Raw genomic sequence first — 23,658 nt, 5'->3', positions numbered from 1 at the left:
TCCTTGGCTTGTAGGAAGATGACACACACCATAGGGTTTCCCACTCTTGTGAGAAGTAGAAGCCAGGCAGTCTAAACTGAGAAGGTACTTACCACATCTTTACAGTCCCCACTGATCACTCCCTATAACTTCTGCATCAAGATTACTCCAGCCACCTTCCTGACTCCTGCTGCCGTCAAGGTCACAAGGCATCAACGCTGAGACTCTTGAGTGCCTCAAAGTGCTGTATTCTCTCAGATAGGACCCACCCCCTCTGACTTCCACTGCGGGGGCCTAAAACCACGTGACAGAGCATGGAACTAACTGCACATGATGCTTTACTAATGCACCTCCAGAGATGGTGACCCTCAGCACATAAAGCCTAGGGTATATACGGGGTGGCTTCTGTACTAATCTGTCCCCTCACTCTAGGTTCCCTAACCCCAGAATATCATCCCTAGGCCATTGTCAAGGAGACCAGAGGCTGGCAAGCTAGCAGTGGACAAAGTCTTAGGCTGAAGATATCAATGTGTTTTATGGTCAGGAGGCTCACAAGGCTCCTTCTGGGGATAAAGCATGCTATTGGGGTACAGACGGCCTCTGTATTCTCATCTTCTAAGTTATCATATGGAATCAGTAGTGACACAGATAGCTGGTACTGGGCTCCCAGCCTTCTAAGACTGGGGTAAGGGCTTCCTGTCCAGTGGTCCCTGAGAGTCATGTTCCCATAAAGCTAGAAAGAATCCTGGGCCTTGTCTCAGTATTGGGAAGATTGCTGTCCTAGGTGAGTTGTGGATGGCTTGGGATACCCATGGGAGGCCTTGAGAGCCATATTTTGAGGGCAGGAGTTTCTTGACCACTTTTGGATGACACCCAGGACAAGGTGGATACGATCACAGCTCTCCTGGGAGTCAATGTCTCACTGTGCAACTACCGCTAACCAGTGATGACTTGGCTATAAACTGGTCATGTGGCCTCAGTGACTGTGTAGGTTGGCTTCTTATCACTGTGGCAAGTACCTGAAGGAGCACCTTTTAAAAAATGACTTTTTTAGTAATTTTTATTTATGTGTCTGTATGTGATGTGAACACAGGAGTGCAGGTTCCCACAGAGGCCTTGGATCCTCTGTGCTGCAATTACAGGCAGTTTTGCACCATGAGACATGGGTACTAAAAGCCAAACACAGGTCCCTTCCGGGAACAGTAAGCCCTCCTAACTGCTGAGCTCTCATTCCTGCCCTGAGGGAGCTCCCTTAGAAGAAGGAAAGCTTCATTTTACCTCCTGCTTTGGAGGTCTCCCGGAGGTGTCTATCTGTGGTCAGCTGGCTCCATTGCTGTGGCTCTGAGGGAGTATCACAGAGCAGAGAGGATACCTGGAGCACAGCTGCTCACCTCACGGTGGCCAGAAAACAGGAAGAACACCGAGAGGGGCCCAGGGCAGATAAAGCCCCCACCATACACCCCAGTGGCCTACTTCCTCCAACCTGGCACCTCCAAATGTCCCTCATTTCCCAGGAATGCTGTAGGATTATGGCTCCAGCAGTAGCTTTATCTTAATCCACTGATTAGGGCAGAGCCCTCTTGAGCTCGTTCCCTCTGTAACTGGACCCATCAGCTGGGGTCCAAGTCTTTAACACATGAGCCAGGGGAGAACACTTCTGATTCAGACCAGGACAGGAGCACGAGGACAGAAAGGGAACCCATCAGTTCCTCAGACACTCAGGAGCACGAGGCCTGCTACTACAAAGGTTATGGCTAAGCATAGTGGGGAAGACAAACTTGCCCACCATCTTTGTGGTAGAAGCCCTGCAGGCTAATATAGGCCTGGTCAGCACCCTGGCTGGCTGGGGGTTATGAAGGTGAGTATGGTGGAACAAGGAGGAGAGAAGCGACTACCAGTAGCCACTGTTCTGCCTCACTGTGGAGCTGAGACTGGTCCAGGGAACCTACAGATGCATGTCAGATGCTGGGGCGCTCACATTGTCTCTGATGCTGGGGCAATTACACTGCCTTGGCTTCCTTGCTCAGTGTTGTTATTTCTAAAGCAAGAACAGTAAAGATTTAGCTGGTCCCCTTGTCTGGAGGACCTGGCTTTTCTTGACTATATCAGTAATCCCCAAAGTGTGTCATTTCATCAAAGTCCTTATTTCCAGGCCAGATTTGGTGTCGCAGATTATCATCTCAGTGACTCAATAGGCTGAGGCAGGAGGATTGTAAGGTCAGAGGTTGTCTAAGCTACAGAAAGTTCAAGGCCTGGGAAACTTAGGGAGACTTTTCAAAATTAGGACAGTGGTAAAGATGTTGATCAGTGATAGAGCATCTTTAATGGTGTGTGTAAGGCTCTGGTTTCATACCCCAGCAATGAAGAAGGAGAGGGAGAAAGATAAGGAAGAGGGAAGAGGGAAGAGGGAAGAAGAAGAAGAAGAAGAAGAAGAAGAAGAAGAAGAAGAAGAAGAAGAAGAAGAAGAAACAACAAGAAGAAACAAAAGTCTCTTATAGTGACTGATGGGTTCCCTTTCTGCCTCCTGTTTATTTACAAATGAGGGTTCATTCACTTCAAAGAAGGGACTGTTTCTAGCATAATTCCAGCAGGAGCTAACCTGAATAAGACAAATAGGTCCTGTCGGGGAGGCTGGGGGAATCTAGCTTGGAGGGATTTATGTCTGCAATTATCGGTGGCAGCAGTCTGGCCTGGAAGCCCCTCCAGTGTGTGGATAACATCAGCGTGTGACTATTCCCCTGGCGCCTGTAAAGGTGGCTGTGAGCATTTCTGTTTCAGAGATGAGGAAAGAAAAGCTGAGAGGTTAAGTCACCATCCAGTGTCACAAACATGTGGCTGGGCAACAATTCCACTTTCTAGGAGTCATGGCAAGCCCCTGTTTAGACTTGTTCTACATCCTCTTCATTTTGTGACATTTCACAGCTCTGACCCTTGGGTTGTGCTCAAGAGACACATGCACTTCCTCAGAATACCCCCAGCCAGTAAGAGTGCTGTGGGACAATGGAGGTGAGCTGTCACAACACAGGGACCCAGTGACAGTGGGGACCAAGTCAGGCCCTGTCCAGCATGGCCTTTATAGCACAGAGTTATCCAGATCACTTACAGGGTCCCCAGTAAGCTCGTTAGTTCTCTTTCCACCCATGAAAGCTGAGGGAGGCCTGGGGGGGACTAGTTGGTGCCCTGTACTCCACTGTGACAGGGCCAGAGCCCAAATCCAGGCAGCCTGGCCCCTCGTCCTGTGCTGACATCACTCACTGAAGCCATTGGCTTTGCCTTGGAGCATTTCCTCAATAGATTGTCAGCTCGCCGGAAAGAGCCCACCTAGCACACAGTGAGGCAAACAGAGAGGCCGTGGTGCACATCTGCAATTCCAGCAGAGGCAGGGGGGTCAGGAGGTTCAAGGTCCACCCAGCAAGTTCGAAGTCAACTTGTGCTATGTGAGACCCAAAAAAGCAAAGAGTTTCTAAATCTGCCATGTGCCAAGCCTACGTAACAAGGTGAACAAGGATAGGTCCCTGTCCCCACTGAGCTTCCAAGCAGGGAGAGAACATGGCTAAGGACCCTTTCAACATCTCGAAGTATAGCTGCCTACTCCAGTGGCAAATGTAGATGTCCCAACCCAGGCTGTGAAGAAGGGGTCAGCAGAGGGGAGTGGTGGGGACTGTGGCCCCCCTAAGAGACCATCCACACTCAGTGCCAGGCTGTGACAGCTTCATGCAGATGTGGGATCTAAGGGCCAGGTTCCCTGTTTTAAGAAAATACAGAAATCTACAGTTTTCTGTGAATATATATATATATATATTCAAAATCCTCCAAGCTAGCAACAATGTGTGCCCATTGTCCTGTGGGCTCCACCTACTGCCCATGAAGTACAGAGATTTTTCCAGAAGCCACTGAGAAGACAGAGGCCATGCCACGTCTGGGTCCATCGCTGGCTCAGCCCAGTCCAGTCCTGGTTCATTCAGCACTGGGTCCCCTCCTTTCTTATGGTGTGATAGTATCTCAGGGCATCTCTCCTGGTGTACTAGTTTCCTGGCCCTTCCCCTGTCAGGAGAGATGACTCAATGGTTAAGAACACAGACGGTTCTTCCACAGCACCTGGGTTCATTTCCCAGCACCTCTGTGACCACTCACAGTGGCCTGTAACTCCAGTTCCAAGGGGTCTAACACACTCTTCCGACCTCTATGAGTAGGCATCAGGCACATACATGGTGCACAGACATACTTGTAGGTGAAACACTCATTACATATAAAATATAATACATCTAAAAAAATTAAAGAAAAGAAACCAGGATGTTAACATTGCAACACTTTCCAGACACTGAAGGCCAAAGTCACTCCTGGCTATGTCCCATATGCAGTTTTAGCTCTTGCTTAAGAAGGTCCCATGCCTCCTCCTGCAGGTGGAAGGGCATGCCATGCACCGTGTCCCCAGGTCTGATCCACCTAGCTTCAGGACCAGTGCAGGGCCACCCAGGCAGGGTTTAGGTCCTCTCTGTGCCCACAGTACAGAGAGTTATCTGTCCTGAGTGACCGGAACTGAGGTGTCCTTAATTAGACAGGTGTCAGGGGAGCTCTTGGCATTGGGAGGAGTTAGATGTGAGTCCTGGTTCTCCCCCTTGCCAGCTGTGTAACCCGGAACAAATACCTTCACCTCTCTGAGCCTCCAGAGTCCTCATCTGTGAAATAGATTGAAGATAAAAAACCTACAGAGTTTGTGCCTCCCTGCTACTAGGCTGTTCATAGTAATGTTAATAACAACATATCAGCGTGTTACTCTACCAGTTAAGAAACAGGAAGAATGGAATAGCGCCAGGTTCTGCGAATACCTTGCTCTGCATGATCCCTGCTTTAAATCTTTAAAGATTTGAAGGACTACTAAGTAAGGCTTACCAGGAGCCTGGCCCCCTGCTGAGTGCCTGGCAGAGACAGACTCGGTTGATCCCTGCCACCACCCTGAGCTGGAAAACCATTTGAGGAAGCTGAGGCACCAAGGTGGTAAGGGTGGTGTCCTTTGCCACCACACCAGACACGCAGCTGGCTGCAAATCAAGCTGGCACCTGTCTCGGCTCAGAACCACCTTTGCCTTTTTTTTTCTGCTCCATTTCCTCTGAAGCATGGGTTCATCTGGGGACCATGTGCCCAAAGGAAGACTCCAGGGAGGCAGAGATCCCAATCGCAGCCCGCCTTCCTTCACCTCTGCGGTGGGCTGACCTCTCGCTCGCCAGTCAACCACAGGAAGTAGAGGGCACAGAGAGTGTGGCAGTGCTTTTGCATTCTAAACAAACCTCAATCTTCACAGCAATAATGTCCCCTGAGCTGAGGAAACGGGCCTTGCAAGTTCAGTAGTCATGATAGAGAAGCTGTTGCCATTAAAGCCTGGAAGTGTGGCCAATGAGTGAGCATTCAAGAGACTGGCTCAAACCAGCACAGAGCAGTGCCCCACAGGTAGCTGTGAGAATGCCTGGTCAGTCCCTGGCGTGGGGGCTCGCTGGGCACCTGATGGCATCCAGTGGCATTCCCTCAGGCCTGGCCTGCGGTCTTGGCAAGCTGATGTGGGTGTGTTTACAGTGAGGCCTTGCGCTAAGCACCCTCTGTGCATCCCGCCCCCACCCATGTGGGTTGTAAAAGGATTGCTGCTTGGCAACATTTTGTTTCAATGAATCGAAGCCAGGGATTAATAGCGTTTGGGAGCTGAGCTGCCTGCTTTGTAGGAGGTAGAAAATAAACAGAGCTTGAAGAAAGTTGATGTGTGCTGAAACAGCTTTCAGAACGAGCATGCGCAGGTAAGGCTAAGGGTGCGCCAGAATGCCCAGAAGTGTCCTGGGTCCCATTCCTGCTTGACAACTTGTCAGCTGTAGGATCCTCAACTTGTAGCTAGCTCTCTGACGTGGTGGAGACAGGGTGTCCTGTGTGTCAAATGGCATTCACAGAACATCCATAGCAATCCCAGCCCTGAACTGTATTTGCTGGGAAAGTCCACTGTGAAAAAGGGTCATGTCTACAAATGCCTGCTAGGACAGTCACCCAGGCTTCATAGAATCTGAATTTGCAAACTCACCCACTTGGTGTATGTGGTTTGCAATCCCAGGCATGGTGCTCTCCTGGTCATTTGTGGTCACAGGCAGAGTGAAAAATGAGTCACCTGACAAGCATGCTCCCACCTAAAACGGAACAGGGTCACATTTGGCCTCGCAGAGACAACTCTCATGCTGTGAACAAGTATGCTCCTGGTGGGCTCTCCAAGGCCACAGTTTCCTTACCCTGTGCTTCATGGTGATGGTATGGTTTACTATGGCTCCCATACAACGTGTTGAATGTGCTGTGTTCTATGGCCCAAGAACACAGAAAAGGTGTGTGGGACGTGGGCTGTGTTCATGTAGACGTTAGAGTGCTTGCTGCTATGAGTTCACACCGATGAATACATTCCCCATGCCTGTGATAAAGTGTCTAAGATTTTCCAAAAAGCTGAGGTGGTTTGAATGAGAAAGGCCCTGGTAGGCTCATGGGTTTGAATGCTTGGTCTCTAAGTGGCACAATTTGGAGAGATAACAGAAGTTTTAGGTGGGGAAGTATAACCACTTGGGGCATCAGGGGAGCTTTGAGTTTGTAACTTTGTCCCACTTCCAGTTTGAGCTCTAGGCTTCCAGTGTGTGGTCAAGAAATGAGTTTCTGCTTCCTGCTCCTGCCACCATGCCTTTCCCACCATCATAGACTAGACCACTAATAAACTCAGTTATTGTGTTTTCTCATAGCAACAGAAACATAACTACCACAAAAGAGTTTCTTTAAACTAGAGCTATGGTACAGCTTTCAACTGCTTTTGCAGAAGACCTGAATTTGGCTCCAAGCACCTATACTGACTGTAACTCCAGACCCAGGGGATCGGACACCCTCTTCTGGCCTCCAAGGGCACTGCACTCATGTGTACAATGCCCATCCACACAACCACACAAATAAAAATTGGTTAGGGGGGAGGAGACTCACAAAGTTTCGGCTGAGTGTGGTGTTACACTCCTATAATCCAGCACTGGGAAGGTAGAGTCAGACGGATAGTGGGATCAAGGCCAGCCTGGTCTACATAGTGAGTTCCAGATCAGCCAGGCCTTATAAGGAACCCTGTCTCAAGTAACCAACAGAAGGTTTGATTTAGTTCACATCTTCAGTACCTGACTGCTTTATGCCTGTGGTAGTTCAACATACCAGGGTGGAAGGGGGAGAGGACAGGGACAGAATAGAGCCATTCACCTCATAGCAGGTTAAGCCATAAGAGAGATGGTAGGGACAAGGTAGGGACCAAAGATTACCTTCCAGGGTACATCTGGTTTTCCTCCTCCTAACCCCAGCTCCTAAAAATTTCACCAGCCCTCGACAGTTCAAGACTTGGGGAGCAACTTCAACACCAGTGATAATTTGCATTTAAACAGCTAAAGATGCAAGATAATGTTCTCTTCAGTGGCATCAAAGGGGCCTGGCCCTGTGTTTCCCTGAGAACAATGGTCTCAAACTCGCAACTCCTATTCCCAGTGACTTCAGAGGACCGCTCCCTTGAATCAGAGGACTCAGAGTACCAGCAGAGTTTCTATGGTTACTGTTTCGTTGCTTCTCTTTTGCTTTTGTGATAGGAGTTTCACTCTGTAGCCCTGGCTGGCCTGAAACTCACTACTGTAGATCAGGTTAGCTTCTACACCACCATTCTTGCTTTAAATATTTTCATGTCTCGAGATGGAGTTAGGCCAGGTATGTAGACACACACCTGTAATCCATATACTGGAGGCAGGAAGATCAGGAGTTCAGGGCCATTTTCTGTTACATAGTGTGTTTGAGGCCAGCCTGGGCTACGTAAGACCCTGGTTACAGGGTGTGGAGTATCAGAGGAGAGTTGAGGCTTTCACGTTTTGACAGTTCCCGAGATGGTTGAGTACTTTCAGAAAGACAACGAAGGGAGCCTATGGCCTATGAACTCTGTGCCCAGCACTGTTAATGCTGTTAATCTTGTTCTGTGAATGTCCCCATCCACCGCTGTCACAGTCAGAGAGGGTACAGTGGAGCTTTAGGCCTGGGGCTAGGGTAGGCACTAGATGGCTCCTACTCCTTACTTCTGCATAACAGCCACCTGGGTACTAGCCACTTCTGACTGCTGTCCTTCTGTGGCCAACATTATGTCCTGCTACCCAGTGGATGTCCACTTCACACTGGTTTCCTGGGTCCCCTTTCCTCCATGCTGCTGTCACTCGTCCCCCTTTTCTGCTTTCCCCCTTCTCATGGACCCCATCTTTCTCAGGTCCACCCAGTGGGGCTCTGGGTGCAGCCCCCTTCCCACATCTCTCTTCTTGACAGATACCACATGGCCCCTCATTCTTGACGAATGGTGGTCACTCAAGTCTAACATACTGCACCCCATCTCCCACAGGGCTGTTGTGCATAACCAGCCTGCCCCGTTCCCAAACCCACTCATCTTGCACTGACACCTGTGCCTGCTCCATCTGTCTACCCTTGAGCCCTACTTTGTTACTTCCTAGTGTTACTGCCCCCAAGAAAACATGTGTCCCTGTTGTAGCTCCTACTCCACCTCCTCCTGCATAACCTGTGTCTGACAACCTCTCCCATTTATTTGACTACTGGATAAATAGGCATCAGACCCTACGCTCTGCAAGGCCAGACTCTGGGGCTACCTAACATCACTGTATCCCCAGAGCACATGGTGGGTGGACCTGGCACATTGGAGGCACTCCACAGACACGTCATAGGTAAGAAGACACTGGTCTCTGCTGCACCTTGGGGAGAAGCCTAGTGAGTAATGCTCCAGCCCACCCATGCAGTGACCAGACATGTCAGATCTATTGACCCTGTCACAACCTTGCAGGTTGTCACAAAGGTGAAGCTTCGCCTGTTGGAAGCAATGAGACTTGCAGCAACAGTTAGAGCATGCAGCCAGCAAGGGTTGGGGATGAACTCGAGCTCTGACTTGGCTGACCCAGAGCCTGGGTCCCTTCCTGCTGCCTCTGCCTTGTGCTCTCATTCTGATTGTGTCGACTCTGTGCTGCTGTTTGCAGTAAGGGGATGCTGCAGCTAGGGCCTGAGCATCTGGCTTCACCGCTCTTCCTGCTCCTTTTCCTTTTATAGGAACTGACTCCAAGCGCAGCGCAAGCTGGAGCCCAAGCCTTTGCACACTCCTGCAAAAGGAACTCTCCACATACAGCAGCCAGTCTACTGGCAGGCTCAGCATGCCTACATAGCCTTGGCTTCCCTCATCCATGCAACACTGAAACAGTGAGATTTATTTGAGCCAGTCTTCTCAGTCTCCTGTGTTAGTCAAGGGAAATGGAGGCATGGCACTGGGTCAGAGAATCTGTATCAAAAACAAAGGAAAAGCTCTGACTCTGATTTCAGGCTACAATGTCCATCCTGGCTTCATGAATCCCCAATAAAAGGGGAAGGAGATGCTGTATCTGACTTGAGATCAGAAATGTCACCCTAATTCTCTGTCTCAGATAACTTTCTTATAATTCTGTGAAGAATGGAAACATCTGTGGATAGGTGAAATGGGACAGGCGATCCTAAGTGACCAGAGATGTATTCACTTGTGTATCCACTCATCCGTCCCCTTCTCTCTCCATCTGTGTCTCCATCTACCATCCATCCTTCTAATCATCCACCTATCACCTATTTATCCTCCCATCCATTCATCCATTTATCATCAGTCCACTCTCATCTACCCATCTCCCAGTCCACTCATCTGCCCATCCATTCATCCATCCATCTTCAGTCCATCATCTGTCCATCCACCCATCCATTCATCCATCCATCATCAGACATTCATCTGTCCATCCATCCATCTTCAGTCCATCATTTGTCCATCCACCCATCCATTCATCCATCCATCATCAGACATTCATCTGTCCATCCATCCATCTTCAGTCCATCATCTGTTTATCCATCCACCCACTCATTCACCCATCATCTGTCCATCCACCCATCCATCCATCCACTCATCCATCCATTTACTCATCATCCATTCATTCACCTCTCCCTTCTTCCTCCATCCATCCATTTATCTACCCATCTATCTCTCTGTGTCTATATCTCTTCCCATTCACCCATCCATCTACCCACCTGCCCCCTTTTCTCTCCATTGCGTATCTGTCTTCTATCCAGGCACCTGGCCACACTCTTTTGTGGTTGTCACTGAGTGCTGATTCTGACTGACTTCCTGGGAGACGAGCAGGCTCATTAGCAGCCTCCTCAGGGCTTGCAGGACCTGGGACCTGGGCAGGACAGGGCCAGAAGCCTGTGTTTCCCCTGAGCTGATATGGTTGCACTAACAGAGTGGTCTACTCTTGGCCTCACAAAGAGACAACCAAACAGGAATGTGCGGTCGTCAGTCCTGAGGGCTTTGTCCCAATTCTGATTGTGAACACTGACTACTGTTCCCATCAAGGGTCCTGACTCCTGTATGGGCACTTAGTGTACCTGTGGGAACTGTGGCAGATTCCCAGATTCCAGTCTTTCGCAGCCCTCTCCATAGCTACCAATCAGACTGCCTACGCCGAAACTCCTGCCTGGTTTTATTTTTATTTACATAAGCTTAGTTTGTTTGTCATAGTTATTGTCATCGTCATTGTTACCAAAATAAGCTTATTTTAGAACGAGACATCATTGCTACCATCAATGAACAATACAGCAATCATAAATTGAAAACAGTAATTAGGAAATTTGAAGAAAAGCCTATAATCCCAGATTTTGGGAGCTGGAGAATCAAGAGTTAAAGGTTATCTGCTATAAAGTAAATTTGAGGCCAGTCCAGACAACATGAGGCCCTGACTCAAAAACAAAATAAACAATTGAAGAAGGCTGGCTGCTAGGGTTCTTAGCATAAGCGTGGACAGCATTCCTGTCTTAAGAGGCCATGCCCCCTACTTTAGAATGCTCCTCCCCAGGGAACTGGCCCACGCTCAGCTGACAGTACACAACCTGTCACTAGGGGACAATGGAGATGGGTCACCACTGAAGGTCCCTCAGTGACATGGGGCTACTCCTACCGTAGGGGGAGCCCTGAGTGCTACCCTGACCACTGCCTTCTGAGCCATGTGGATACCCTTGCGCTGACCACACCAAGACCTCCAGGAGGCTGAGGTCAGGAAGTGGAATGGATTCTGTAACCCAACCTGGTGGGTGTGCATCCGTCCCTGACCTCTGAGGAAAACCAATACAGAAAGCGGAACCCAAGCCTAGCAGGTGTCAGGTGTACCTCCCACAGACTTTGACCCTGGTCATGACACCCCTGGTCCCTAAAGCCATGCCAGTGTCAGGCCCCCCAGATGTGCCCTTTCTGAATGCCTCATGTGAAGCCAAGTCGAAGCAGAGAGAGACACTTTCCTTGGCGCTACCACTGCTCAATGACCGACACAAACCGTTCCCTCCCCTGGTAATGTGTCTGAGGAACCAGAAACCCCATGTCTGGGCTGGGTTCCAGCACCCTTGCATGTCCCATCACCCCCTCTCAGAGCATCAAAGCTAATATCAATTGTGTCCCTTATCTGGAAAAAAAAATGTCCCATGATGAACTCCGGTTTCAGAGGGTATCTGGGATCCGAGAACTGCCACTGGCTCTGTTCAGCCACAAAGACGCCCACTTTCTCCTGTGATCTCGGCTCCTACCTGCTGCCAGCCAAGAGGAGGGTTGTCCCTGCCCAGTTCCTGTCCCAATCACAGCAGCCCAGCTAAGGAAGGGGGGCAGATGGACAAGGGCTGACACCTGTGGCATACTACACATCTCAAGCCATTCTTCATAGTTCCCTCCGGTCATGGCTGGGAGAGCAATAGGAGCTGCTTAGAACCCAACACTCACTGAGGCTGCCATGGCCCTAGTCACATGTTCAAATCATGTCAAAGTAGTGTCCCCCCAGTTGTTCCTCCTAGGAGCCCATGGCCTACTGCTGCGGAGAAAATACACCAGCCTGTGAAAAACAGAGATTGGGAGGTGGAGCGCGTAGGAGCTGGGAGGGGGTATCCTCCTGTCTTGGCCAGAAATGAAACAGGAGCATTGTGAAGAGGTTGCTCAGAGAGGGTGAAATTCCACACCCCGGATTCCTATTGGCAGAGTGGGCAAGGTGCCTGAGACATCAGTGGGGCCGCCTCTCCTCAGTGCGCGGCCTGAGGAATGCTGGTTGACTCCAGAAGAGATGAGATCAAGTCGGGATGGGAAAGGCTGGCCTGGGCGAGCTGAAGCTGGTACACACAAGGCAGGACTTGTCAGAGCGCCGATGTGTCTGTTTGTCCCCAACGAAAGGGACCCACGTGAAACAGTCCTCTGGGCATTTCTGTTTGTGCCACCAGATTTGGAGAAAGCTAAGGATTGGTGTTTCCCCAAGTCCATTCTGGTGACTTGAATGTAGCCCAAACCCCAGCCCACAAACAGGGATAAGTCAGAGACGGGCTGCCGCTTTCCCAGCATTCAATCAGAAACAGGCCAGCCCTGAGATGAGGACCCAGGGCTCCTGGAAATAACCTGTTTGGGTAGGTGGGTTGGGTCTTTGGTACTATTAGCATGTGCAGAAATGGGATTCACATGAGCTGAGACAATCATGGAGGAGACAGGAATCCTGCTGATTACCCTAGGACTTTATGCCCTAGGACTTTATGACCAGACAGTTAGATGCATGCTAAAACCTCATTCTCTCACTGTCTGCCCAGAGGGGACCTCAGGGGTCCTTAGAGTTAGTCCCTGTGGACTTGGAAAAGGTGATTGTGCTTTAAAGTTTATATCCAGGTCCCCTCTTCCAAGAAGCCTCCTGATAGGCCCCACACCACCTGTGGCTGGAGAAGGGAGACTCACTTAGAAACAAGGCCAGTAAATGATTATGCCCAGCTCCCAGCCCTGCCCTGTTTTCTCTTCCTGGTCACTGGTGACATTGGTCCCCTGCATTCTGGCTGATATCAGAGGGTCCCCACTTCTCTGCAGCACTAACTCAACCACCCTGAGGCCTGATCACCACAGGCTGGGGTCAAGGCCTGAGATTCAACTGTGCTCCAAAGGCTACTGCCCCCCTCAGTCGGCTGACTGTAAGGGGATCCAGGTGATAAGGGTTCACCTGCAGTTCAGAAGGGCATGGAGTATGAGCTGACGGACGGGTGTGACAACCTCTGGCTCCCATTCCTACTTCCCCATGCTGAGACCCAGCTCTGTTCCTCGGGTCATCTCAGAATCTTCCATGCTAAAGGTTGTGGGACTGGGTCCTAACAGTAGCTCCTCTCCCAGTCTTTGTCATTATTCATGGACAGAAAAAAATGGACAGGTCCATAGCCATGGTCAGCTAGGACAAAACTTTAGCAGAGATGACACCCAAGAACTGCCCTCCTGGCTAAGGGACAGGGTCTCCTTTCCTCCATAATGAAAAATTCACCAGCCAAGGCAGTTAACTCATCAATTTTTCATCTTGCTAGGGGAGATGGGGCACCACTGTGAACCAGACCTGGCTGAGTATAGCCTGGGAACAAGGCCCCTATCTCCATGAGCTCAGAGCCTCAGGTAGGGAGGAAGCCTTTGGAGCTTCCCAGAAAGGGTACTAGGCAGGACAAGTGGCCAAGTCCACACTTTCTTCTTGATATAGGAGAGGGTCTAAAAGGAGTATGTGGCTAGAATTTTACTCAGCCATAAAAAAGAAAGAGATTCCCACCACTGAGCAACAGGAGAACATTAGGTTGAGTGAAATAAATCAGGCACAGAGACAAATTCTGTCTGTTCTTAGCTTAAAAAGTTGATCCAGCAGAAAGTAAGATCGTAGCTACCAGAGCCTGGGAAGGTGGGTAAAGGAGACAGGATCGCGATGGGCACAGGGTACCGATGGGTAGAAGCATCTGCCCACATCTACAGAAAGTTGACTGACAGCCACATAGTGTGTATTTTGATAGGACTAGCTGAGAGGATGATGAGTGTTCTTAACACAGATATGGTGAATGCCTAAGCCGATGGGCATGGCAGTGACCCCATCAGGTGCACACACATGCTAGTCACACTGCACCCCACAAATCTCGACAGTCTGTCTATGCAGAGCAAGTGTCAGAAAGCATCACCATGGCCACGTGGTTAGCACCTGTGTGTGTGGATCTCAGCTGGGCACCACATGTGAGGACCCCTGTGCAGGACAGGCTTGGCAGCACCAGCTGCTGGCTGACTATGCTCTACTGCCCCAGGGCTGACCTGCCCTGTCTGCACATGCTCCGCAGCTTCACTAGGACTTCCCATCTGTATTAGAAGATCAGCAGTATTTGCTTAAGGATCAAGAGAGGCTCCAGCTCAGCCTAGCGGTTGAAGGCAGCCTTAGCTGGAGCAATGGCTTTGGAACAATGAAAGTCAGTGGCTGCAGCCAGTAGGGAAGGACAGCCTGCAGGCAAACAGACCCTTGGCTCTGCCACTTCCTGGCCACTGCAATCCCTTGCCTGTGTCCTCAGTTTCCCCAGCTGTGAAAGTCACGTGCTTGGGAAACATTTGGCTTTCCTCCGGAGTCTGGTTCTGGAGACCTGGAGGTGGTTACTGGCCAGCTGCTCATCTTCTGCTCAGAAAAATCTAAGGAGGGCATTCAGACTACCTGCTCTGGCCTGTGTCTGCCCTTCCCACTGCAGGCGTTATGTTCCCCGTGGCTTTGCACCTTGGTCTCTGTAAACTCAGGCTTTTCCAGGAAAAGGGAGGGCCCAGCTCAGATCTAAGAGGAACAAGAAGCGGTGCCATGGCAGGGAAGAGGCAGTGAGGTAGCAGGGGAGATTGAAGGGCAAGACTTTGGGTGGAGGAGGGGTGAAGAACAGGCCAACCATGCAGGCTGAGGCCAGGAGGGTGGGGGTTCCCAGTGCTGATGCATAGGCACAGGGTGGAACCAGCTTCAGGGACTGTATGGTTCAGTTAGCCCAGGCTTGGGAAGAAGGGTGTGGAGAGAGTGGGTTCTGTGTGGAGTAGGGAACAGGAATGCAGGGGCATAAGGGCACAAGGCCTGATGTCGAGGATTTGCCCATCAAGATCTGCTCCTTGCCCTTTCCCAGTCTTGTCATGTGCCCTGGAAGTGTCCTGGGTGGACTGCGTCACAGATTCCACCCCGTTCTTCCTGCTAGGCCTGGCCCATGAAGAGTTCTAGGAAGAGGAGAGCAACGGTGTGGGGGGAGGGACACTAACGTCTGCAGTCTGCTCCTCTTGCATCATGTGGGACCTGATGTTTGTCTGACAGCAGCTGTCTTTCCTCACCACCTTCCCTAGGACTGTGTGGTACCCCCCCCCCATCCAAACCAGGAATGCCAGGAGAGGAATCCCCACCTGTGCTGCCAAGCAGCCCATCCTGGGAGGCTTCCCGGACCCTGCCTATACCTGTTCCAACAGCCCCTTTTCTCAGCCCTCCCTAGATGACACGGTGGCCCCAGGACCCTGACTGACTCAGTCCCCCGGCCCCCAGAGCAGGCTATATGCATCATGTTCCTGGCCCGTCTCACCCCTCACCTCCCCAGGGACAGGCCGAGCCCTCTCCATCCAGAAATCTGAGTTGCCAGATCGAGTTGGACCCATCCCCCTGGGATTGAGAGAACCTACTCCCGCAGGTTGTCATTTGACTTCTGCTTGTGCCCGGTGACATGTGTGATCCTACACACATACATCATTGTCCTGGTTGGTTATTTCTCAGCTTGACACGAGCCAGAGTCATCTGGGGAAACGCGTCCATCAGATTTGTAATTTATTAATTAATGATGATATTATTGTTAATTGATTAATAATAATCATTGACATGGGTTGATCCAGCCCACTATGGGTGGTGCTATTTCTAGGCAGGTGGGCCAGAGCTGCATAAGAAAACAGGCTAAGTAAGCCATAAGGTACAAGCCAGTCAGTTACACCCCTCTACTGCCTCTGCTTCACTTCCTGCCTCCAGGTTCCTGCCTTGAGTTCCTGCCCTGACTTCTCTCCGTGATAAAGTAAGACCTGAGAGCTGTAAACTGGAATAAACCCTTTCTTTCCCTTTTGGTCATGAAGTTTTACACAGCAATAGAAACCCTAAGACAGCCAGACATCCACAAAATAAATAATGCTAACTTTCTAAATTTAAATTTAAATATTTAAATCTGAATAATCCCTGGCTGCCAAGCTCCCTGATGTACCTTTCTGGTTTTGTCTTCCTGCAGGGTTCACCACCCTCAGACTGTGGACCGACAGCAGCCAAGGGGACAGGTGAGTGGGTGGCTTGCACCTGTGCACACGTGCCAGTTCTGATCACGGCGTCGTCTGAGATTTTCAAATCCTTATATGTGTAGCCTACCACCCAGATAGCTGTCTCTTTCCCCCAGACCCTGCACAGAGAGAGAACCTGAGAAAGGGGTGTGAAAGCTACTGTCTGGGCTGGTTTTCTGACTCCGGCTGGAGTTCTAGAGCCCCTGGGGCACGTCTCTCAGACAAAGAGCAGTATGCTTTCATGGCTGTGTGGCCATTTTATCAATCGTTTACACTGTGATATCTTTTCACAGCATTTTAAAAATAAATCAATTTCAGATTCATTTTCTATCATCATCTCATTGAGGTCAGCACACCCACGGACTTTTTTAAAAGCGAGGGTGGGGAGCTCAGGAACTTGAGAAAGCAAAGCGATGTGCATGGAATGCACTCAACAAAGACTAAGGAGCCTGCAGAGGAAATTCCCTGGAGCCCGCTGGCTGCTCTGAGCTAGGCACTTTTGGCCTCTGTCCTGGGCAGGATGAGAGTTCTGCTGGCTAGTCTGGTCCTTTCGCCCTCTGTGAAAGATGTCTGAGGCTCCCTGGTAATTATTTACAAGCAAAGAATTAGAGACACAGTGCCTGTGCCTGGGGGTGTAGCTGTTTCTCCCTTGCCTGGAAGGTGTTTGTGGAGCTGGCTCTCCTCTCTGGGAAGGGGTGGTAGCCAGAAGGTGTTTGATAGGAGGGCAGCCTTCTCCAGCTACCTGACTGACTAGGGGGGCCTAAATCGGTCCTCTGTGGCACACTCTATAGGGAAGAAGCCTAGAAACTTCCATCTGATCACCCATGGGGTAACTGTGACAATTCTTAGTTAGACACAGCCAGAAGGGCAAGGTTGGCTTTGATATACCACGATCCATGTAATCTACATGCATGAAGCTAGTGTTTCTCTCTGAATATTGCCTGACCAGTCTAGAAAGCTTCCCTATTTGCTGTAGATATGTCCAATTAGATGGGCTTGGCGGGGTCCAGGGCTGTAGGAGATAGGATGCCTACTGCAGGCACGTGAGAGTGGAGGACCTGGGCCTCTGGTCTGATGCGGTAGTCACACGAGCAAATCATGATTGCTGTCTGTACGCTGAGAGATTTGGCACTTAGACTTGGATCTGAGGACATGCCAGGCACCTAAGTCAGGGGCTTCTGACTTTCTGACTTCTTCCCATGAGGGTGTAAAAGGAGTTTCTCTATCAGCTCAACCTGAGGCCAAGGTGGGAAGAGACTGAGGCACAGACTTGAGGTCAGGCCACACCAAGGAGAATGGAGTGGCCCCCAGGCCCACACACTGTCACCCTTCCTGAAGACTGTGAGTAGAATGTGCCTCCTAGTTTCACGCTTTTCTCTCCAGGAGGATGTTGATGGGTGTTTTGTTTACCTCCTGTCTTTATCTTTGTGGCATGTCTAGTCATTAAACCCTCCTCTGGCTGTCACACAGCTGTCCCCACAGTAGTGGAGTTAACATAGCCAGAAGAGCACACGGCAGGTGGGCATGTTGGCCACTACAAGTCCCCACGATGTGGGCCTCCCCAGCCCAGCCTCCCCAGATGTAGGGTACCCCCATTCTCCAGCTTGGCATACAAGATCCTTGCCCTGCATGTAAGAAAACAAAGCAGGCACCATGATGGCCCTGAGAGTCTCCTAGAGGTGCCCTGCCCAGATCCTGGGGCCAGGGTAGACACCAGTATGCTTGAATCCTGCCCCAAGACATTGTGGGTAAGATGTGAGCCCCTGGTCTTTCAAGCCATGCAGAACTGTATAGTAGCAGACACCCAGACTGCTCCCTTTCCTTATGTAAAATGGCTCCAACTCCACGGTGTCATAAAAACAGTTGGACTACCCCATTCCCTTCTGTCCCTTGCTCTTTTCCTCTCCTGTCCTTCCCTGACATTCCCACTTAAAGGCCACCTTCATTTCAGCCGATGATGGGAGCCACTTTCTTGTGCTGACAATGGACATTGATGCCCCCGGTTTCTTTTCCTTTTCTCTTTTCTCTTTGGAAATGTTTAGAATTGTGTCACGGGCCAGAGGAAATAGCTGCGCCGTTACCCTACAAAGCATCATAATGACTAGAAAGCTTTAGCCTTTCCTCTTTCAGAATGTCAGAAATCCCTAACTAGTAATCCCACTTCCAGGAAGCCCGCCCCGAGGAAGCTGCCTGAGATGCGTACAAAGATGCATTCAGGAGGATGTTTATCGGGGCGTGTTTATATTAGTCAAAAATAGAAACAAGTGCATGCCCAAGTGGGGCAGATTGCAGCCTCTACTGAGCCACCTGCAGACATGGAAAGTTCTGGAAGGCAGCCATTGAAAACTGCTTGAGAGGAACCTTCAATAATGTAGGGAACACCTTCATATTTCAGAGTTAAGAGAAAAGGCAGCTTGCCAAAATGATGTTTCTGTAAATATATGGGAAAGAACACAGGGTAGAAAAAAAAATAGAGCCAAGGAGGAGGGAGAGGGAGGGAGGGGGAGAGAGGGGAAGGGAGGGGGAAGAAGGAACTGAAGAAACTCATGTACAACTTTGCAGGGGCATAGGTGGCTCGTTTTCTTTCCTGTGCTTCTCAGCGAACCCTCAGTTTCCCCATGGTGTTGTGCTCACGATGTTCATATTCACAGAACGGTCACAGTTCAGCCAGGCATCTACCCCACCTGTCGGAGTCGGTGGGCATTTTGCACTCTGTTGTATAAAATAAATGGTTAGTCTGATGCTTTTCCTTCTAGGGTGTTTCTTTTCTCAACACCATTTTTGAAGATGTGTTTGTTTTTATTTCATGTATATGAGTGTTTTGCCTGCACGTATGTATGTGTACCATGTGTGTGAAATGCCCCTTGGGACCAAAAGAGGACATCAGATCCCCTGGAATTGGAGTTACTGACAGCTGTGAGCTGCCATGCGGATTCTGGGAAAGGAGCCCAGGTCCTCTGGACAAGCAGATAGTGCTCTTACCCACTGAGCCATCTCTCCAGCCACCCACCCCAAAGCCAGTACATTCCTGTGGTCTCCATGCCACCGTGGTCACTGGCTTGAAGATTGTGAGTGTGCTGGGCTGTACCAGGGAAGGTGTAACTTAACTGCAGGCGTTTGTTTTCTTGTAATTGCAGAAGCTGGGAGTCCAAGTTCAAGGTGTGGCAAGTTTAGTTTCTTCTGGGGATTCTCTACTGATGCCCTTGCCCAAGGTCTTTCTAGGTGATGCTGGTGTCCTGCTTTTTTCTTGCAAAGACTGCATGGATAGGATGAGAGTCCACACTCTCCTCCTCATTTTAATTCATATCTGTCTCTAAATGAGATGATTTACAGTGAGGGTCCATCCTGACCAACTGATGAAAACATTGTTACTGAGAATTTGCTAGTGTACCGCGCCCACTGAGCATCATAGTTCATGGCACAGCATTCATGCTGTGTAGGTCGTGGCTCCCTCACTGATCACAGGGTGTCGTCACCGAGTGCCCTGTCCAGCATGACCAGAGACTGTGCCACCCTGGGGTAGCTCAAAACAGGTCCAAATTCAAAGTCAGAAGCACAGTAAAGAGGAAAATCTAATTTAAGCCATCTTAGGTGAGAGCCCTTCTGTGTGTAGACAGGTTCTAGAGAGCAGGGGCTTGGGACTTTGGCAAGTAAACCAAGGGGAAGCATTCGGCCCACAGCAGAGGTGGCATGTCCCGGTGACTATGGCCATTTATTTGGCACAGCTATTCTGAGTTTGGAGCAGAGGCAGGAGGAGGTGAGTTGTGGATGAGGAGGTCATTCATTGTTCTTGCTCAGAAACTATTATGAGGTATGACAGAGGCCCCCAGTGAACCCTGCACATGGCTAACCTCAACCTATCTAGCAAGACCAGAGACAGCAATGTGACTGACTGTCCCCAAGTAAGCCCAACCAGAGGCAGGCTTCTGAGAGCTACAATAAAACCACTCAGTGTGGACAAGTTCATTCTGTTACAAAATTCTGAAGCACTTTGATGTAAGAAGCCTTGACATTAAAGACATTAAACACTTACAGGGGGTCCAAATGTTAAAACCCAGACCTTAAAATGTAATTTCCCGATGCCAACTCAAAAGCGATTTTGATTTAGAAAACCAAGGGTAGAGAGAAGAGTTGTATTCGTCATTCTCTGTTGCTGTAACAAACTATCGAAGACTGTATACTTTAAAAGGAAAAGGGCGTGCTTGGGTTTCAGTTCAAACCCCCCTGTTAATAGTGACCTTTGGGTCCTCCAGTTAGGGTGGAGGTGGCAGCTAGTTTATTCCACCTTCAACCCCTCAGCGAATGTCACAGCAAGTGTCCTGTGCGGTGCACTGCTACAGCGTCCATGTGTCACCTCATCACCAAGCGTTCTACTGCTGGAAACTGCCCAGTCCTTCTGTGACTCCTTCCAGATCTGTGTGTTATTAAAAATTGGTGGGAAAGTGAAGTGGTGTGCAGGGTAAGAGGTCGTTCAGGAGCCACCTTTGCTAGCAGTTTCTAGAAAAAGCATCTGTTGGTCTAGCCTTCCCTCCCTGAGCCGCAAGGGAAGCACAGGGGTGATGGGGCAGACGTGGCCCCAGGGAGGTCCCTGTTCTTGGGGAGCGGGCTTTCTATTGGAGGGAAATGGACCATGAGCAAGTGCACCCATGTGTGTCGGATGCCAGGGACCATCCTGAAGAAGGCAGGCACTGAGGGGAGAACAGGAGGAAGGGGGCGGATGGGAAAGAGGAAAGGGGCTTTTTGTGTAAGGTTGTCAGATGGGCTTGCTTGCCTTTGAGGCCAAAATGAAGCATCATGAGGAACCAGAAATACACTTAAGCAAACACCATGGCAGGCTGAGGCAAGGGCTGCCTAGAGACGTCAGTAAGCCAGAATGCTGAAGGGGCAAATTGGAGAGCAGCAATTGGAAGTGAGACTGGAGAGTGGGTAAGGAAAGATCAGGATGGGCTACGAGGGTCTGTGAGGAAGACATCTACTTCAGGGCTGATTGCAGGGTATATTGTAGGGCTCCGGGCGGAAGCAGGAGATCACAAAAGGGGTCTTTCTGACAAGCCCATGGAAAATGACAATGGCAATACCAGGGCACAGGAGGTGGGCACAGCCATGTTGTGAGCCACGGGGAAGGTTAAGCTGATGGCGCATGCTAGGAGATCTAGGTTAAGAGCAGAGGGATGGGCAGGGGAGGGAGAGGATGACTAAAGGTACTCAGATACCAACTGGTATCCTGCACTTCCCTTCTCTGATTGTCTACCAACTGACAGAGATCCCCCAAGTTGAAGGTTGCTTAAGTTCCCAGTGAAACTGCCTTCATTCCAATGCCTCTCCCCAGGCTACTACACTTAAGATGAATTCGGGGTCCCACACTCCTTTTGGCAAGATAACTTGGTGGGATATCCCTCAGAACACAGGGAAGGGTCCTCACACGGCAGTGTGGTTATCATATACAAGTCAGGCCACTTGGGTGCTAACGTATATACAGGGTGAGGTCTGAAAACATGGTTCACACCCATTCAGTCAGGCACCACCACATCCTGGGACAAGGGTGCACTCTGCAGCCAGCACCATGCTGAGTTCTCCTGTCCTGAATTTTCATGAAGATATCACAGTGTCAGCTTGATGCCAAGCCACCAGGCCTGCGATGGAACTCCAGCACCAGCCCTCCCCGTGAGGCTCATGTGCATCTTTCTCTACTCAGTTCCCATCTAGTCCCATGTCTCTCAGCATAAGCCCACCTGTTATCTATGAAGCTTGTGACAGCAAGTCCATTCTTATCACAGGGAAAAATTCAGGACCATGGTCTTCCCTCCCAGGAACTAGGAGCAGAGACAAGTCTGTTCTTTTTCTGGGTGGCAGTGTGGATGCCTGGGACAGGTGCCTTGGAGGGGAAAGGCTCACTCCGGCAGGGGAAAGTGGAGGGATAAGGCAGAGACATGGAGATTCTGGACTTCAGTGAGACTTTAGATATGGGGACAGTGGGGCAGATATGGGGGTGGTAGGACAGATATGGGGGTGGTGGGGCAGATATGAGGACGGTGGGGCAGATATGGGGGTGGTGGGGCAGGTGAATGGAAGAATTGGAACTCAGGAAGCAGCCAAGACCAGAGGACACAGAAAGCATGCCCTGGGGGCCATGCAAGGGAATAGAGCTGAGGGAGAAAGGAGCAGATGGCCATGTTTGGGGCACCCAACAGTGAGTGGTTTGGGGAAATATGGTCAGGTGGAGAGATCCTCAGCCGAGCAGTGCATGGAAAGGCCAAGCAGTGGAGGAGGGGAAGGGACCAAGGTGAGAATGGCTGGGGACGCTGAGACAAAGAACAGGGACCCCAGTGGAACTGTGTCCGCAGAAGGGCTCACACAGGTGCTGTTGTGGTCAGTCTGTTGGCTGCAGAGTGTGACCCTACTGGTAATGGGTGCCACTGGTGAAGGGTGTCTTCTGATAGGAGGTACAGTTAAGTCAAACACAGATGTGAGGTATAGCCAGGCTACCAGGCCCCCATGCCACCCTTTTCACGGAGGAGAGACCAAGGCCCAGGGAGGGAGATCGGTCCAAGGCTCCTTCTAGCAGCTCTTACTTATTTCTTTTCCAAAATGTTTCCTACACCATGAAAGCATAGAGAGATAATTGGAGGGAAGGGTGTTCCACTTTGCTTTCTGTTGCTATGATACAAAACTCTAACCAAAAGCATCTTAGGGAAGAAAGATTTTATTTGGCTTACACATCCAGATCATAGTTTATCATTTGGGGAAGTTAGGGCAGGAGCTCCAGTCAGAACATTAGGTTAAAAACAAGAAGGAAAAAAGCCATGGGGAATGATGCTTTCTGGGTTGCTCATTGACTCATGCTCAGTTAGCTTTCTTGTGTAGCTCAAGATCATCTGCTAGAGAACCCACAGTGGGCTGAGCACCCCTATGCCAATTAGCAATCCAGACAACCCCCCAAGAGGTAACCATCGGCCAGTCTAGCAGTTTCCTAACTGAGATGCTCTTCTCACGTGACTCAACTATGTCAAGTTGACAGTTAAAGCTGACTGGGACAGACAGGAAGAGAAGAAGGAAAAACAGTATTGGTAAAGTGTGAGACCCAGGACAATGAGAGTTTGTGAGAACAGAAGCTAGCCTTCCTTTAGGAAACCTATTAAGAATTCTAGCACCACAAAATGTTCAGAGTGAGCCAGGCCTGGGGCATTCTCAGTGGGGGACATGTCAAGCCAGTTGCTGAACCTTCTCCTCACACAGTGAGCATGCAGTGCTTCAGTCACAGGTCAGGAGTCAGGTAATGTGGATAAGGAGAAGAATCTAGAAGGACCAGGGAACAGTAGTCTGCCACCTCTGCCCACATGCTTCAAGGGGTTCAAATTTTGTGCTGAGTCTGGCAATGCCTGTGGGCTGCAAGTGAGGAGATCAGGGGTCAGGGGCCCTGTACTCCCTCTTGCCTCCCTTACCTGGTCTTCAAAAGCGAGGGCCATACAGAA

At 50.2% G+C, this 23,658-nt stretch overlaps 1 protein-coding gene across 10 annotated transcripts in view; it reads left to right on the top strand.

Moving 5' to 3' along the window:
• Atp2b2 (ATPase plasma membrane Ca2+ transporting 2) overlaps positions 1-23,658 on the top strand; it is a 318,107-nt gene that overhangs the window by 55,834 nt on the left and 238,615 nt on the right. For all 10 annotated transcript variants that reach the window (XM_041643604.1, XM_041643656.1, XM_041643646.1 and 7 more), the window contains exon 2: positions 16,141-16,186. The gene's annotated coding sequence lies outside the window, so the exon portion shown is untranslated. The remainder of the gene's footprint in view (positions 1-16,140; positions 16,187-23,658) is intronic.

This window comes from Microtus oregoni, unplaced genomic scaffold, assembly GCF_018167655.1.
Source record: "Microtus oregoni isolate MIOR12 unplaced genomic scaffold, Mior012 000002F_ref0000024, whole genome shotgun sequence".
Lineage (NCBI taxonomy): Eukaryota > Metazoa > Chordata > Mammalia > Rodentia > Cricetidae > Microtus > Microtus oregoni.
This window is presented reverse-complemented; position numbering and strand designations above follow the sequence as displayed.